Source organism: Bombina bombina, chromosome 2 (assembly GCF_027579735.1).
Source record: "Bombina bombina isolate aBomBom1 chromosome 2, aBomBom1.pri, whole genome shotgun sequence".
Lineage (NCBI taxonomy): Eukaryota > Metazoa > Chordata > Amphibia > Anura > Bombinatoridae > Bombina > Bombina bombina.
The window spans coordinates 1357951081-1357969086 of NC_069500.1; positions in this window are offsets into that span (position 1 = coordinate 1357951081).

Here is an 18006-nt window from a genome sequence, read left to right on the forward strand (position 1 = left end):
TTTCGTATGGGAAATCTGTGAAGAAAGAGGTAGGTCATTAGGTGTCCACAATATAGACATTAGATTATAAATTAATCATATGTAAAGCAGAAGAAATACTATTAGCCATCCGTTTTTTGTTTTCCCCTCAGAAATATGGGGAGCTTAAAGAATTTCTTCAATTACCCAAATGAATATTATAAAGGCCATTATGGAAAGATTTCTGAATAATAGTAGATATTTATTTATTCCGAGGCAACAGGGCAAGTAGGATATAGAAAGAGAAATGTAGGGAACTTATTAGATGTAACTATACGGAATTTTTTGTGGTATACTAATAAAAAGCCCTGTTGCCTCAGGTATGGCAGAGACTTCCTAACTCTGCCGTGGGTATGCGGAAGGCTCAAGAGATCCCCTAACCGCAAGTCATGTGATGGGGTGGAGCTAGCAGTAGTCCCACCCCCCGGTCAGAATGAGTTCCAAAGAACATAAATATGAAGATAAAATCTCTAAAGATACATATAGCAATATAATTATTTATAAACAAGCACAGTTTCAGTACAAACCATCTAAATACAAATAACATTCAATCACAATAGTGGGTTAATAACATATAGGAGAAAACAGTGAACCCTGTTTCTTAATAGGTGAGGCCCCAGTGTACACACCCGACCATGTGCTGCCGCCCCCATATATTCCAGGGTCCATGGCACATATTCTAACCAAATAAGGTGGGTACTGTATGACAGCGCCCCATGGCCAGACGCAGACACGCGGACTCCCCTCCTGTCTATACCTGTAATGAGGCAAATAACAAACATTACATATACAAATTTAGGTCAAACCAAGTCAGTTATGTGGGTCTACAGCAAGTTATAGGCACAAGCTTTAAACATTATTTTATGTTGACTTGAATCTGAATGTTTATATCTGATCATGTACCACTGCCCCCCCCCCGGGTATATCAGGGTCAGGGGCACTTACTCTGCCCAAACTAGGTGGTTTGTCTCTAATAACGCTCCGTGGTCAGATGAAAACATGCAACCTCCCCACTGTCTATACCTGCAATAAGTATATCAAATGAACTATGTATGTCTAGATCAGACTGAGTCGATTGTCATGTGTGTTTACAATAAGATACAGAAGGAATACTGCATATGTCATTCTAATAGCCCATCCCTTAATGTTCACCTCCGACCATGCACTGATGCCCCCAATTTGTCAGGGTGCAAAGCACTTATTCTAGCCAAATAAGGCGAGTACTCTTTAATAAGATTCCATGGTCAGATGGAAACATGTAACTTTTCCCCTGATTATACCTGTAATGAGAAACCAACAAACAGGCCAGACATATATATTATCAAATTTAGCTGTTTATCCCGGGTGTTCGGCCATGAAACGTCAAGCCCAGTAACTGCCGTACTCCCAAACACCTCGTGGTATACCAGATGTTATGCATCGTCTAAAATCAGTAGGTCTAAAGAAAGGATGGGATCTCCCTCCTCCGCCAAACCATGTCCAGGCATAGGTGACTGGCCTCCATTCAATATAGGTAAAGTTAGTCGTCGAGAGCATATAGAAGAAAACATTAAACCCTGCTTCTTAATGACTGAGCCCCCGATGTCTACATCCGACCATGTACCGCTGCCCCTGCATAAAGCAGGGTCCAAGGCATGTGTTCCAGCCCAACAAGGTGAGAATTATTTGACAATGTCCCATGGCCAGATGAAGACATGCGACCCCATCCCCGACCCCACCTACAGTGAGACACATAACAAACTATGTATATCTAGGTTGAACCAGGTCACTCAAGCTGCGTGCCTACAGCAACATATAGGAGAGAACTTTAAACATCATTGTATTTGAGCTTAGTTCTTAATGTCTGCATCTGATCATGTACCGCTGCCCCCACGTTTTTCAGGATCTAAGCACCTACTCCGGCCATATTAGGCAGGTTTTCTCTAAGAGCACTCCATGACCAGATGAGAGCATATGACCTCTCCGTTATCTATACCTGTAATAAGAAATGTAACAAATAAACTAGGAATATCTAGATCAAACTGAGTTGATTGTCATATGTGTCGTCAGCAGGGCACAAGAGAAGATATTTCACACGTTTTTCCTTATTTTTTTAACACCTTATCCCTTAATGTTTACCTCCGACCATGCACCAATGCCCCCAATCTTTTAGGGTCTAAGGCACTTGTTCCAGCCAAATAGGGCAGGTATTCTTTGGCAACATTCCATGGTCAGAAGGAAAAATACGGCTTCTCCCCTGTTCATACCTGCAATGAAAACCAAACAATCAGGCTATACACAGATATATCAAACTGAGCCATTTTTCTTGCATGTTAGGCCATGGGATGTCCAGCCCAGTAGCCGCCATACACCCAAATACCTCATGGTGTACCAAATGGTATGTATCTTCTAAAGTCAGTAGGTTATGCGTTGAGCAATGGGCCAGCAGGATTCCATTCTGGAGCATTCACCCTTAGTTCAGGATTCCCTCTTTGTAGATGGACAGGAACATTGGGACCATTTACAGGCCTCCGTGGGGAGTCCGGGGGGGACCTGGTCTTGTTGGTCCAGGTGCCATGTCCTCAGGAGCTCCTGTCTCTGTCGAGGTGTCAGAATAATATGTTGTGCTCCATCTTTCGTGGCTATTAACTTGGTCGGAAATCCCCATCTATACTTGATCTGGTTATTTCTTAGAATTCTGGTAACCTAAGAGGAGAGGTCCAGAAACAGAGAGAAATCTCTAAATTGTCCACTCAGCTGCTGGGAGTGCAACATTGCCCTCATCAATATGTCCTTATAGGAATAATAGTGTAAGCGAGCTATAGTGTCTCTAGGTTTGCCGGGAGGAAGGTTTCTGGACCTCGCTGTTCGATGTATCCGGTCTATTCTGCCAGTATCGCCAGCAGCAGAGCCCAAGATTGATTAGAACAGGCGTAATGCATATTCTTCCAGCTTTTGTGGGGTACCGACTCAGGAATCCCCCTCAGCCTTACATTATTTTGCCAAGATCGGTCCTCTAGGTCCGCTACTTTTGCCTCTAGAGATGAGACTTGATCCGCCAGGTTCTGAGTTTGCCCAACCAAGTTAGCATGATCCACCATGAGATCTTCTTGCTTCCTGTCTATTATGTCAGTGCGCTCGTTGATCAGTGCATCCGGTAGATCTGAAGGAAGAGATTGTTCATCTTCGGACCTAGTATTGACTCTGTCTCTGTGAGGATGGAAGTGGTCAATCACAGTCTTTTTAGGCCCAAAATTACCTTTCTGCTTTTTCTTCGCTTGCTGCGACATGACTGGTTATATATGTCTGAGAAGAATATTCTGAGAGTTTAGACTAGAGCCCAGAGCACCACCTGCTCCCTAATGCCACGAATAGCTGTCCTGACGTAGTGCTTGCTAGTCAGATGTTATCTTCTTAAAGTTGAAGGGGGGAGGGGGCACGCAGGACTTTTCAGACTGAAATTTGTTTGAGAGAATTATCCAGGATATGAAAGACTTTAAAAATCCCATAGAAGAGTTGTCCCCAAATAAGTTTCTCACATATCTGTATTGTATTGGTGTTTATTATACTATTAAATTCTTCTCTTGCACCATCACCAGAGGAAGTTCTTGCAAGATGTCCCTCTCCTGGGGAGTTTGTCACAATAGGATGATGCGGGGAAAAGGATTGGTGCGATTGACCCGCTAGGTACTGTCCAGCAGGAAAGGGAGGAGAGGAAACACTATGCACCAAAGGATGCAACTGGGTGTAGTGAGGTGCAGTTTTTATTCCAAACACTGTCGTGTGGAGACCTTATGGGCAATGGTGATGTAAGGGGCAGCTGATGTGGTGTAAATTTATAATCCACGCCTTCAAGAAGAGTACCAGCCAGTCTCTAGTGAAGATCAGGTCAGGGCTCAGGCCTAACAGGCCCCAAGACATTCACTGTTATGTACCCTCAGATAATGTCACTTAGGGGTTTGTGTATAGTATCCCCAAGGCACAGTAGGTGCGAGTTTATTAGGCCAGTTAGTGCAGGCAGAGGGGGATTGGATAAAGGGAGTCCCATCCCAGCACTGGTTAAATATGTTCAAGCTTTAATACAGGGAACAGTCAGCCCTAATGTATAAGTGCTCTGCTGCACCTCATCCCCTTCCCACAACCACTATGCCTCCCCGGGTACTCACAGCAGGTTACCAGATTGCAGCATCCACTATTTTGTCAGCTGTTTTAGCTGCTGGCATTCAGCCAGTTCTACAACCACCTGTGCACAAAAGTTTTGTTTCGGAGTGGAGCCCCGACCCTCCGGAACAGACAATGCTGTAGTTCACTTGCAGGCATGCAACCAGACAGGTCTGTCTCAGCAGGGGCCTGTGCAATAGCCCTGGTGCTGTGTGTGGATGTCGGATACCCTCCGGTCTCTTGTCTGGTAAACGAAACATCCAGATCTCCTTGCTGCGCTTCTCTATAACAATGGGCGTTCTCTCTGCAACCTCCTTTTTATGACGTCACCTAAAAATGGCGCTTTTTGTGCCAGTTGCTTCCCGGGCTTGTGGCTGAGGTTATGTCTGACAGCTAAGTTCTCCCAGTGCCGCTTCACCTCCCTGACACTCCCGCAACCAGCTGCTCTCTCTAGAGTCAAGAGGGATAGATAAGTCCCCGGGGATGTCCCTGTTAGCTGCTCAGTCTACTATCTACTTCTCTTGTACCTTTAGGCAGGGAGATATAAGGCATGTCTCCGGTCTTATACTGCTGCAGGTCATCATCCAGCACTCAAATGAGTTAACATGCTCCTATATATTGTAAAAGTGCCGGAATTTGAACTTTAAATACAAAAAAACAGGCAGGAGCTCTGTCAAGGTGCGTCCTCTCTCCTCTCAGGCTAGCTCCACCACCCAGGAATATCAATTTTAAAATACTTAGAACATATTCTGCTATGTGCAGAACATTGGAATGGGAAATATTTACAGTAAATACACAGTTTAAACCTTAAATATGAATATTGCTTATATATGATTTTATATGTTTTCATCTACTTAACGGGGAAAGGCTTCAATGCACTTAAATGTATATATGTCTATATATGTATGTTTTTATATGTTATTATTATTATTATTATTATCGGTTATTTGTAGAGCGCCAACAGATTCCGCAGATATAGATATATATATATATATATATATATATATATATATATATATATATACACACATATACATACATATACATCTTTAGACATGTATATGTATGTATATCAATGTAAATGTCCTTTCCTGCCATTTTTTTCTAACACCCGAGATCTCATATATTTGAGCCCTTATAACTTTTGTGTCCAATATATTTTTCAAATCATTTTTACTATATAGTTTTATTATGAGTGTAAGTGTACTATGTAATGTATTTTTGATGTGTTTTGTGACACTTAATTTTCGGAAAACAGTTAACTACAGCTCTGAGATCGCAATAGGGATTCTAGCGTAAATCGCATTTGAGCTAGTGCTATTTAAACAATTGCGAAAACCTTTGCGAAATTGTTTGTGCTCAACTTGTTATCTAGCCCTTTTTGTTTAATGTCCCTTTAAAAATGTATTTTAGTGCAGGTATGCAAACCCTTTAGTAAGTGTGCCCAACGATTTATAATACAAGCGATATTAAAACTTACTTTTGAAAGTATAGGGGGCACTATAAAAGTATTAGGAACAAGGATATGAAACCCTAACTTTTTCTTTCATGATTCAGATTGAGCATGCAATTTTAAACACATTTACAATTTAGTTCTGTTATCTAATTTACTTAGTTCTGTGTGACACAACAGAATGCGTTGACTGATGTCGAGACATTTAGCAGCTCAGTTAAATTTAAGTAAAAATATGAATGTCGTCCATATTCCTCAATGTCTGAGAGGAGAGCTGGTGAAGGGCATCAGTGAGAGAGAGCATAATATAATCGGCATGCAATGCCAACTTATGATCCATGTTCTGAATTTTGATTCTTTTTATATAGGGGTAAAATTGTATCTTGGGTGCAAGTATTTCTATTATTAATGCAAACAAAAGTAGGGATAAGGGACAACCTTGCAGAGGCCAATTTTTAATTAGAAAAGGGTTCAATATAATCCCATTAATTGTATCTCTGGCTATAGGGTCGATATATAAAGAAAAAAATATACCAAATAAAGTCCTGGCCAAAATTCATGCATATCAAAATGGCTTTGGTGTCAGTAGAGAGTAACAAGAGAGATATCATTAATTCAAGCATATGGAATAAGTTGAGCTATTCGGAGTGTGTTGTCCCTGGTAAGTTTGTGCAATAGCCAAACTGTCTGCTCCAGACTTACCTTATGAGTCCTGTAAAAAATGAGCATATGATTTTTAAAGTATCCTCTGTAACAAGCAAGCAAGAAGCATACCCACCTTATTTCCTGCTACATAAAACTGTTGTTTTAGAATGAAGGCCTTCTTTTGCTGTTCAGTTTAAGAGTTATCCTGGCCTGCAGTAAAGACTCTTCCAAGTTTCTATCTGCGGGGCATTTTTTATGCTGTACTTCTAAATCTGAAATCCTAATCAAAAGTGAGTTGTAAAAATCTCTCTCGGTTCACTGCTTTATGAATTCAAGTTTGATGAGCTCACCTGTAATCACACACTTATGTGCTTCCCATGTCGTTGCCTTTTTCAAGTGTTCAGCTGCATTTAGCAAGAAATATTCCTTTAGAGACTTTTCAACACATTGTTGAAGCAGAGTGTTGTCTAATAGAAGATCATCCAGTCTCCATTGAAAAGGAACAACTGGTGCTTAAGGCCATTTTAAGTAACATAGAACTGGTGCGTGATCTGACCAGGTGATGGACAGAATTTTGACTGATTTCACCAAGGTGAGACCAATTTGATCAAGAAAGAAATAATCGATATGAGAGTATAACTGGTGGAAGTGTGAGTAAAAAGTTAAGTCCCTTTGAGCAGGGTGAAAAATGTGCCAGGAATCATGAATGTGCAAGTCATGTAGTTTGGTGTGAATACTCAAGGGTTCTTGTGAGCATGTTTGAATGTCCTCCCGATGTGCCTAATGCAGGCTCCAGAGGGATATTGCAGTCCCCACCTATGATCAAGACATCCTTCAGGCACTGGAAGATCTGGCTGACCACCTTTTTAAGAAATAAATGATGGTCCTGGTTATTTAAATGATGGTCCTGTACATTTACCAGGATGACTGGGAGTCCGTAGAACAATCCTGATAGAGTAAGAAACCTACCATCAATATCTTTCTACAACTGAAACACTTAAAAGGGTATGTTTTTAGGTAATAAAATGCCCATTCTGTTTTGTTTGTGTTGGCCCGAAGAAAAGAAGGCCGTCTGGCCCTTTTTAAAGTGAGTTTCTTGTAGGAAAATTATATCTGCATTTAACCTGCATAAGTCTTTAAACCCTAAGGACCTTTTTTTGGTTTATTCAGTCCCTTCACATTTATAGTTAACAATTGTAAAGTTTGTGCTTTTTTGTAGACAGACATCTAAAAATCAGAAAGTTTGTCAAATATTCCCAGCTATGTAGTTGTGTTTGTATGAACAATAGGGAAAAAAGGGGGGGAAGGAAGGTTGGTGAGGGTAGAGAAAATAGATTGAGTAGGGCAATGCCGGATACATTGCCGGTGGGTTGGTGGGTTGGTGGGCTGATGTCGACGTAGGGCCGTTTCCTTTGCCAGGGAGGTCACAGAGCGTAGTGCATTTTTCAAGGCTGCTCTGCTCCGAGATTATGCGGACCTCCAGTGGCAAAAAGGCCCTAGGCCGGGTGAAGGCGGTGTTGGAAGGTGCTGGGGCCAGTCTTCAAACATTTACAGGGCTGATCTGATTTCCTAGTCCAGCTCTGTAGTAGGGAACAGAGGGGTAGCTAATTAAAGGAAGAAATAAGCAGGAGAGTGAACCCCCCACCAGCTTAGTCACATAAGGTTAGCGTAATAGTCAATGCAATTTTGTGGTATCTATGATGCACTACCAGAGAGAGGTGAATTAAAGAGGTAAGCAATGCAAGAGGATGAAGCGTAGATAATAAAAGAAGTAGGTCGAGTGAGATAATTATTTCTGGAGTAGGGGCCTAGTCTGAAATAAGGTTACAGTATGCAAATTAGATCATGTGATTCTCAGGATAGAACATCTAGATGAATATTGAAAGGCACAGGAAGAAGAAATGGAGGGAAGAGTGAGAAAAAGAGGCAAAAGGGCATGAGTAGCCAAACAACAATACATTTTTAGATGTGTTTTAAAAACATTTATCATACAAATTGCTGATATATATTATGCACATACACACATGCACCACAGAGCAGCAACTTATACTTAAATGCACTTCTTCTTACTAGAAAATACATAGGAAGGGGGTGGTACACCGAAGTTCTACTGGGTAAAATAAAAAATAATTAAACATTTTTAGTTTTTATCTTTGACCATACACAGTTGAACATATTTTGTTGGCCTTACAACCCCCTTGTAAAATGTCTGCGATGTGTCTGTGCCTAATGACTAATTTGTTCACTGTGCTATTTCTTATTGACTTATTGGACTAGATTCATAGATGCTCATTGTGCTGCCAGGGGTTTGCGACCATTAAATACAGCAGAATTGCATAATCAACAAGTGTATAAAAAAAGACAATGCAATAGCACTTAATCTGAATTTAAAATCAGCAGTAGATTTTTTCTGACAAATTTCAAAATGTACTTGAATTTGCCAGCCCTCTGTATCACGTGACAACCATCAGCCAATAACAGACTCATATACATATACACTGTGAGATCTTGCACATGCTCAGTAGGAATTGGTGCCTCCAATATTGTGTAAATCAAAAGATGGTGCACTATTTAATAATGGAAGTAAATGAGAATGTTTCTTAAAAATGCATCTGAATAATGAAAGGTTCATTTTCAGTTTAGTGTCTCTTTAGCTTTTAATGATTTCATTGAATTTTTATAATAACATGACATAGAGAAAATATGAGAAAATACTCATTTTAGGTTTTGATATGAATCTTTTCCATGTGACATATAAATAAAAAATAGTAACATATCATATAAACACTATATTGTATAGAAACTTATTTTATTTAAACATTTCTTACAATAATGCTAGTGTTGAGCATATACAAGTCTTTAAGGTTGATGTGTGAAAATGTTGCAAGAAAAACAATTGATACTTACCTGATATATTCTATTATTTCCTGGCATGGAGAGTCCACAAATGCATTCAATTACTAGTGGGGATTCAACTCCTTTCCACCAGGTAAAGGCAAAGAACACCCCAGCAAAGCCTTAAGTATCCTCCCATTACCCACAATCCCTAGTCATTCAGCCGAGGAATTATGAAAAGAGAAGACACAAAGGGTATAGCGGGGCCTGAGGTTTAAAATTTTTTACAAAAAGCCTTCTTAAAAATAAGCGCGGGTCATGAACTCTCCATGCCAGGAAAGAAAAGAATTTATCAGGTAAGTATAAATTAGGTTTTCTTTCCTATGGTATGGAAAGTCCACAAATCCACAGAATGGAAGGGAGGGATACACGTGAACCTAAGCAGAAGGCACAAACGCTTGAAGAACTTTCCTCCCAAAAGAAGCCTCAGCTGAGGCAAAAACATCAAATATGGAAAATTTGGGAAAAGTATGCAATGATGACCAAGTGGCCGCCTTGCAAATCTGTTCCACAGAAGCATAATTTTTAAAGGCCCAAGAGGAAGCAACACCCCTAGTGGTGTGAGCCATATTTTTCTCTGGAGGCAGCTGTCAAGCTGTCTCATAAGTTAATCAAATAACACTTCTCAACCAGAAGGAGAGAGTAGAAGAAAAGGCCTTCTGACCCCTCTGTTTACCTGAAAAGCCAAAAAAGCAAAAGATTGATGAAAAAATCTGTAAATAGAACCTTGAAGCACGCACAACATCCAGATTGTGCAATAACCGCTCCTTCTTAGAGGAAGGATTAGGACAAAATAAAGGAACAACAATTTCTTGGTTGATATTACGTTCCGAGACCACCTTAGGTAGAAAACCTAAATTAGAACAGAGAACGGCCTTATCAGCATGAAGAATAAGATAAGGAGAATCACACTGCATAGCCGAAAGCTCCGAAACTCTATGGGCAAAGGAAATTGCCAGCAGAAACAAAACCTTCCAGGACAATAACTTGATATAAACAGAATGCATAGGCTTAAAGGGACACTGAACCCAAAATTTTTCTTTCGTAATTAAGATAGAGCATGAAATTTTAAGCATCTTTCTAATTTACTCCTATTATCAAATTTTCTTCATTCTCTTGGTATCTTTATTTGAAATGCAAGAATGTAAGTTTAGATGCCGGCCCATTTTTGGTGAACAACCTGGGTTGTCCTTGCTGATTGGTGGATAAATTCATCCACCAATAAAAAATTGCTGTCCAGAGTCCTGAACCTAAAAAAAAGCTTAGATGCCTTCTTTTTCAAAGAAAGATAGCAAGAGAACGAAGAAAAAGTCATAATAGGAGTAAATTAGAAAGCTGCTTAAAATTACATGCTGTATCTAAATCATGAAAGAAAAATTTTGGGTTCAGTGTCCCTTTAAATGGAGTGTGCTGCAGAACTTTAAGAACCAGAATAAGACTCCAAGGAGGAGCAATTGACCTAAACACAGGCCTGATTCTAACCAAAGCCTGGACAAAAGATTGAACATCTGGCAAAATTACCAGACGCTTCTGCAGAAGAATCGACAGAGACGAAATCTAACCCTTTAGGGTACTGACTGATAAACCCTTCTCCAGGCCCTCCTGAAGAAAGGACAGAATACAGGGAATTCTCACCTGACTCCAAGAAAAACCCCTAGATCCACACCAATGAAGGTATCTATGCCATACCTTATAATAAATCTTGCAAGAAACAAGCTTACAAGCCTGAAACATAGTCTCAATAACCTTCACAGAAAAACCTCATCAGGACAGGACTAAGTGTTCAATCTCCAAGCAGTCAGCTTCAGAGAGGCTAAGTTCGAAAAGAGGAAGGAACTCTGAAGTTGAAGATCCTTCCTCAGAGGCAATTAGCACTGGGGAAATGATGACAACCTCACTAGGTCTGTAAACCAAGTTCTGTGACACCACGCTGGAGCTAGTAGAATCACCAAAACCTGCTTCTGTTTGACACAAGCTATCACCCGAGGAAGGTGTGCAACTGGAGGAAACGGATAAATTAGACCAAAATCCCATGGCACTGCCAGGGCGTCTACCAGAGCTGCTTGAGGATCTCCTGATCTTGCTCCGTATCTTGGAAGCTTAGAGTTTAGACGAGATGCCATCAGATCCAGCTCCGGAACTCCCCACTAGAGGGTTAACATGTAGATGGAGAGCCCATTCCCCTGGATGAAAGGTCTGCCTGCTCAGATAATCTGCTTCCCGGTTGTCCACCGCTGGGATATGAATGGCAGAGAGATGACAATTATGAGACTCTGCCCACTAAAGAATGCGAGTCACCTCCTTCATAGCTAACATGCTCTGAGTTCCTCCTTGGTGGTTGATATACGCCACCGAAGAGATGTTGTCTGATTGAAATCTGATAAACCGGACTAAAACTCAGTTGAGGCCATACTGATAGAGCATAGAGAATTGCTCTCAATTCTAGGATATTTATAGGAAGGGCAGAGTCCAAAAGTCCCTGAGCTCTTAGAGACCCCAAACTGCTCCCCAGCCTAACAGGCTGGCATCTGTGGTCACAATCTCTCAAGAAGGTCTCAGGAAACAAGTGCCCTGAGACAAAAGGTTCTGGGAGATCCACCAAGACAGAGACATCCTTGTCTGAGAGTCTAAAACTGTAATACACCTTTAAGAACTATCCAGTTTTCCTCCCTCCCACTTTTCCCTGCTATAAATCATCAGGGGTTTCAATAGCACATTGCCTGAATATTGAAGTCATTTCCTGTCTTCAAGTTAGACTTCTCAGTGAAAGGATAGCTCTTTATTTTTGTTTTCAGGTATTTAACTATTGCTGCATTATTACTTTGACTTCTTATTTTTGCAAGCAAAACTCAGCTTGTCTCAAGTTCCTGTCATTCACTACCTGCAAGTTCCAGTTTTGTACTCAGGATCACCTTCAGTTGCTCACTTCAGTTTTACCAAGGTAGCTGTCTGCTGATTCCACTATCAGTGTTCCAGTCTCCCAAGAAGCTGCAAGTTTGCCTGTGCAAAAGAGCATTCATTTTGTGCCTGTTTTCATTGTGTCAAGTTAAAGGACAGATCTTCACCTGCAATCAACAGAGAGCAAGTATCTCTTTTTACTCATACCTGATATTAAGTAACAGTATTATAAACAATACAATTGCTGACTGTGGATACTATTACTTGCACTTAATAACTATTACTCATTGCAAATGCTGTCTGTGGATATTTTTACTTGCACTTAACAACTATTCAGCTGTGTTGATTTTGAACATGCAGGAAGATTAACTCTACTTATCAAACAGCAAGCACATACTAAGCTGTTATATTTGCTACTTACTGAGCTTTAAGCATATTTCTATATTTTTGTAGTTGATCCATTTATACTCTAATTAAACTCACTCTGTTCTGTTAACCCATTCATACCATTATTTATGTTTGGGTGAAGTTTTCATCAGAGCTACACTGAAACACAGAGCTAAACTGGTATTGCATAATTCAAAATAGGTAAATTAGAGATTTACCTTACAAAAACTATCCTCTGAAAGAGATCCGAGCTCTCTCCTGTTAGATTTGAGCAATCACGCGTGGAAGGAGAGGAAACGGTGGAAACACATAAGCTAGGCTGAACAACCAAGGCACTGCCAAGGCATCTATCAGTTCGGCCTGAGGATCCCTTGACTGGGATCCATATCTTGGAAGCTTTGCATTCTGTCGAGATGCCATCAAATCCAATTCCGGTCTGCCCCAACTGAGAATCAATGAGGCAAATACCTCCGGATGAAGTTCCCACTCCCCCGGATGAAAAGTCTGCTGACTTAGAAAATCTGCTTCCCAGTTCTCTACTCCTGGGATGTAGATTGCAGACATATGACAAGAGTGGGCCTCCACCCAACTGATTATCTTGGATACCTCTATCATCGCTATGGAACTCCTTGTTCCCCCCTGATGATTAATAAATGCCACAGTCATGATGTTGTCTGACTGGAATCTGATGAATTTGGCCGAAGCCAACTGAGGCCACGCCTGAAGCCTATTGAATATTGCTCTCAGTTCCAGAATATTGATTGGAAGTAGAGACTCCACTTGAGTCCAAACACCCTGAGCCTTCAGGGAGTTCCAAACTGCACCCTAGCCCAGAAGGCTGGCATCTGTTGTCACTATCACACACCAGAGTCTGCGGAAACAAGTCCCTTGGGACAGATGATCCGGCTACAACCATCAAAGAAGAGAGTTTCTGGTCTCTTGATCCAGATTTATCTGAGGAGATAAATCCGCATAATCCCCATTCCACTGTCCGAGCATGCACAGTTGCAGTGATCTGAGATGAAAGCGAGCAAACGGAACGATGTCCATTGCCGCTACCATAAATCCAATTAACTCCATACACTGAGCCACTGATGGCCGAGGATTGGACTGAAGTGGTCGGCAAGTATTTAGAATCTTTGATTTTCTGACTTCCGTCAGAAAATTTTTAATGGCTACCGAGTCTATCAGAGTTCCCAAGAAAGGAACCCTTGTCTGTGAAACAAGTGAACAAGTGATCGGAACAGCCAATAGAATCCGAAGTCAATCCGATTGGCTGATTGGATCAGCCAATCAGATTTTTCCTACCTTAATTCCGATTGGCTGATAGAATCCTATCAACCAATCGGAATTCGAGGGACGCCATCTTGGATGACATCCCTTAAAGGAACCTTCATTCGTCGGGTAGTCGTTTGGCCAGCAGGATGTTCCGCGTCGGAGGTCTGCAAGATGGAGCTGTGGTTGGATGAAGATAGAAGACACCGCTTGGATGAAGACTTCTACCGGATGGGGGACCTCTTCTTGCCCCGCTTGGATGAAGACTTCTACCGGATGGAGGACCTCTTCTTGCCCCGCTTGGATGAAGACTTCTACCGGATGGAGGACCTCTTCTTGCCCCGCTTGGATGAAGAATTCGGCTCGGCTGAGTGAAGACGACTCAAGGTAGGGAGATCTTCAGGGGGTTAGTGTTAGGTTTTTTTAAGGGGGGTTTGGGTGGGTTAGAGTAAGGGTATGTGGGTGGTGGGTTGTAATGTTGGGGGGGTGGTATTGTATTTTTATTTACAGGTAAAAGAGCTGATTACTTTGGGGCAATGCCCCACAAAAAGCCCTTTTAAGGGCTGGTAAAAGAGCTGATTACTTTGTAATTTAGTTTGAGGAGGTAGAGGGGAGCGCCAACAAAGGCTGAGGTATGTGAAATTTAGGATTAGATAGTAAACAATAAGATATGAAAATAAAAATAAAGGTGAAAATATGTCCTATAAAATTTTACAAATTTATTACACATTAAAAAAATAACATGGATCCATGTAAAAAAACTATTTCAGGAGAAAATCAAATACAGATAGAAGATAGTCTGCAATGTCGAGTACAATGTCAATATATTTTCTTTAAATATGTTATGAATAGTTCATATTGAAAATAGTAATGTCAATTTATGTCCATCCAAGCTAGTAGTGAAAAATTTCTGTGTCCAAACTCAATCGTGGAAGGTGTGAAGACAATATAGTCACTTTATCAAATGTGGAAAAAAAAAAAAAAAAAGGTTGAAAAGAAAAGAAAAATGAAAAAAAGTGAAAAAATGAATACTTTGTGAAAAAAATTAAATAAAAATGGGTGAGAAAAATTATCAAATAAGTGAAAAAATTAGCAAAAATATAGGCAATCCTTCAAAGACAATAGTATAAAAGTATATTCAAAAGTTCATATTTGCAAATATTTGTAAATCCAGTGAGTCCTTGATGGTGATGCAGTGATTGAAGTGCAAAAAACTAGCTGAGTGTTTATAAAATAAAACAGTGAAATTAAGGACAAAAAACCTGTAAAAGAAAACAAACAATACTATAAAATATACCAACTGTTATGTTCATATATTAGTAATATGCTTACTCAATTCTGTTGACGCGTTTCGGCCATAAAATCCTTGCACCGAAAAAAAACCTCTTTAAGGTCAGCTTCCTGACGAATTTATTAACATCCAATAATGTCTTAAATGCCGAAAATATATTTGTCGGTGCAAAGCCCAGTCCCCTTGATAATACAGCAATTTGCTCAGGACTAAGATCAATGTCAGATAGATTTAGAACAGTTAGTCCTTCTTGTTGGATTTGGCCCTCCTTCCTGATTTTCTTTGTTCTTCTCCCGGCTCTCCTGGTCTTTTTCCTAAAGGGAAAACAGAATGAGAAGCAGTCTGCCAGGAACGAACAGCAGCATCAATAGCTTGTTCTATGGCCCAGTTACCACCTGGTAGTAGCTTCTTTCTGCTCAATTGTGCTTTCACAGAGGAAAACTTTCCTGTAGTATATCAGTCTGATCCCGCCGACAAGGTCAGTCCAGCCCTGAAATACCAGGCAATTCTCCTCTGAACAAGGAACATGACAACCCCAGACGATCGTTTCGGCCTCCTTTGGGCCTAAAGGGATGTCAGAGTTCTCTTGAACTTTAGGACCAACAGATCTTTTTTCTTCCCCGGCGTTATCCTGCTCCGCACCCTCTGAAACCTGTGAAGGAATAGAAGAACAGGAAGAAAAAGAAGAGGAAGAAAGGAGAGAAGAAGATGAAGAAGAGGAAGAAACAGATATAGGAGCAGACGCCCCACTGTCATCAGATATGTTGGAATCATGCTCTGAGTTGTCTCTCTCTCGCCCTTTTTCTTCAAAATGGACTTGGGGACCAAATTTGAGGCTTCATCTTTGTCATCTTTGGCCTTTACTTGAATTGGAGAGATGTTTTTCTTATTTTTCCCAGAGCCCCTTTTAAAATTCTTTCCTCTGGGTTTACGCTGAAATGATGACCAATTGTATACTTTGTTAGTAGCGTAATCCTCCAAATCACGAATTTCGTGCCCTTTCTTTTAGCCAATTCTTCATCAGACTTCTTAATTTTCTTTTTTAAAGCTGTTTTAAATTCTCTGAATTTTTCATCAGATTTTGAAGACTTAAGATCACATTTGACAGATATTATTTCCTCCTTTAATTTGCCCCTTTTGAAATTTTTACTTCTGTTGACAATGTTCATCAATGTTAATGAGCATATCGTGAGAGCTTCATTCCATTCATCCATTAACTCAGGGATTTCCAAATCAAAAAAAAGGATACTTTTTAATGCGTAATCCACGAGGGATTTTCTTGGCATCAATATAGTGATCGAATATTCTTTTAACATATGATTAAATAAAAGTTATATTTTTTAACTATTGGATTGCCCTGCTACTCCTTTGCCTCAGTGCTGCTGTATAAATTGACATTACTATTTTCAATATGAACTATTCATAACATATTTAAAGAAAATATATTGACATTGTACTCGACATTGCAGACTATCTTCTATCTGTATTTGATTTTATCCTGATATAGTTTTTTACATGGATCCATGTTATTTTTTTATTGTGTAATAAATTTGTAAAATTTTATAGGACATATTTTCACCTTTATTTTTATTTTCATATCTTATTGTTTACTATCTAATCCTAAATTTCACATACCTCAGCCTTTGTTGGCGCTCCCCTCTACCCCCTCAAATTATATTGTATCACTTGTTGGGTTCACTAGGGAACTCGTTGAGGAGAGCTAGAGGTATAATCCCACTACCCTTACCCCTTTTTGTTTAGCGCAGGGTACACTCCATTTCTATCTACTTTGTAATTTAGGATAGGGTAGGGCATTTTATTATTTTGGTGGCTTTGTTATTTTATTAGGGGGATTAGATTAGGTGTAATTAGTTTAAACTTCTTGTAATTCTTTTTATTTTCTGTAATTTATTGTTTGTTTTTGTACTATAGTTTAGTTTATTTAATTGTATTTTAGTTTAGATAATCGTAGTTAATTTATTTAATTAATTTATTGATAGTGTAGTGTTAGGTGTAATTGTAACTTAGGTTAGGATTTATTTTACAGGTAATTTTGTAATTATTTTAACTAGGTAGCTATTAAATAGTTATTAACTTTTTAATAGCTATTGTACCTAGTTAAAATAAATACAAAGTTGCCTGTAAAATAAATATAAATCCTAAAATAGCTACAATGTAACTATTAGTTATATTGTAGCTATATTAGGGTTTATTTTATAGGTAAGTATTTAGTTTTAAATAGGAATATTTTTTTCATTATAGCAAATTTATTTAGTTTAATTTAAATTATATTTAACTTAGGGGGGTGTTAGGGTTAGGGTTAGACTTAGGTTTAGGGGTTCATAACTTTATTATAGTAGCGGCGACGTTGGGGTTGGGAGATTAGGGGTTAATAATTGTAGGTAGGAGGCGGCGATGTTAGGGAGGGCAGATTAGGGGTTAATAAAATGTATTATAGTGTTTGCGAGGCGGGAGTACGGCAGTTTAGGGGTTAATACATTTATTATAGTGGCGGGAATGTCTGGTCGGCAGATTAGGGGTTAATAAGTGTAGGTAGGTGGCGTGAGGTTGGGGGGGCAGATTAGGGGTTAATAAATATAATATGGGTGTCGGCGATGTTAGGGGCAGCAGATTAGGGGTTCATAGGGGTAATGTAGGTGGCGGCGATGTCCGGTCGGAAGATTAGGGGTTAAAAATTTATATTATAGGGTTTGCGATGTGGGGAGGCCTCGGTTTAGGGGTTCATAGGTAGTTTATGGGTGTTAGTGTACTTTGTAGCACTGTAGTTGAGTTTTATGTTCTGGCGTTATCTAATAAAGCTCTTAACTACTGACTTTTTTTTTGCAGTTGGAGTCTTGTCGGTAGAGGGTCTACCGCTCATTTCTTCCAAGACTCGTAATACCAGCGTTAGGCAAATCCCATAGAAAAGATAGTATACGCAATTGAAGTAAGGGGATTTGCGGTAGCCTCGAGTCGCGGAAAGAAAGTGAGCGGTAGACCCTTT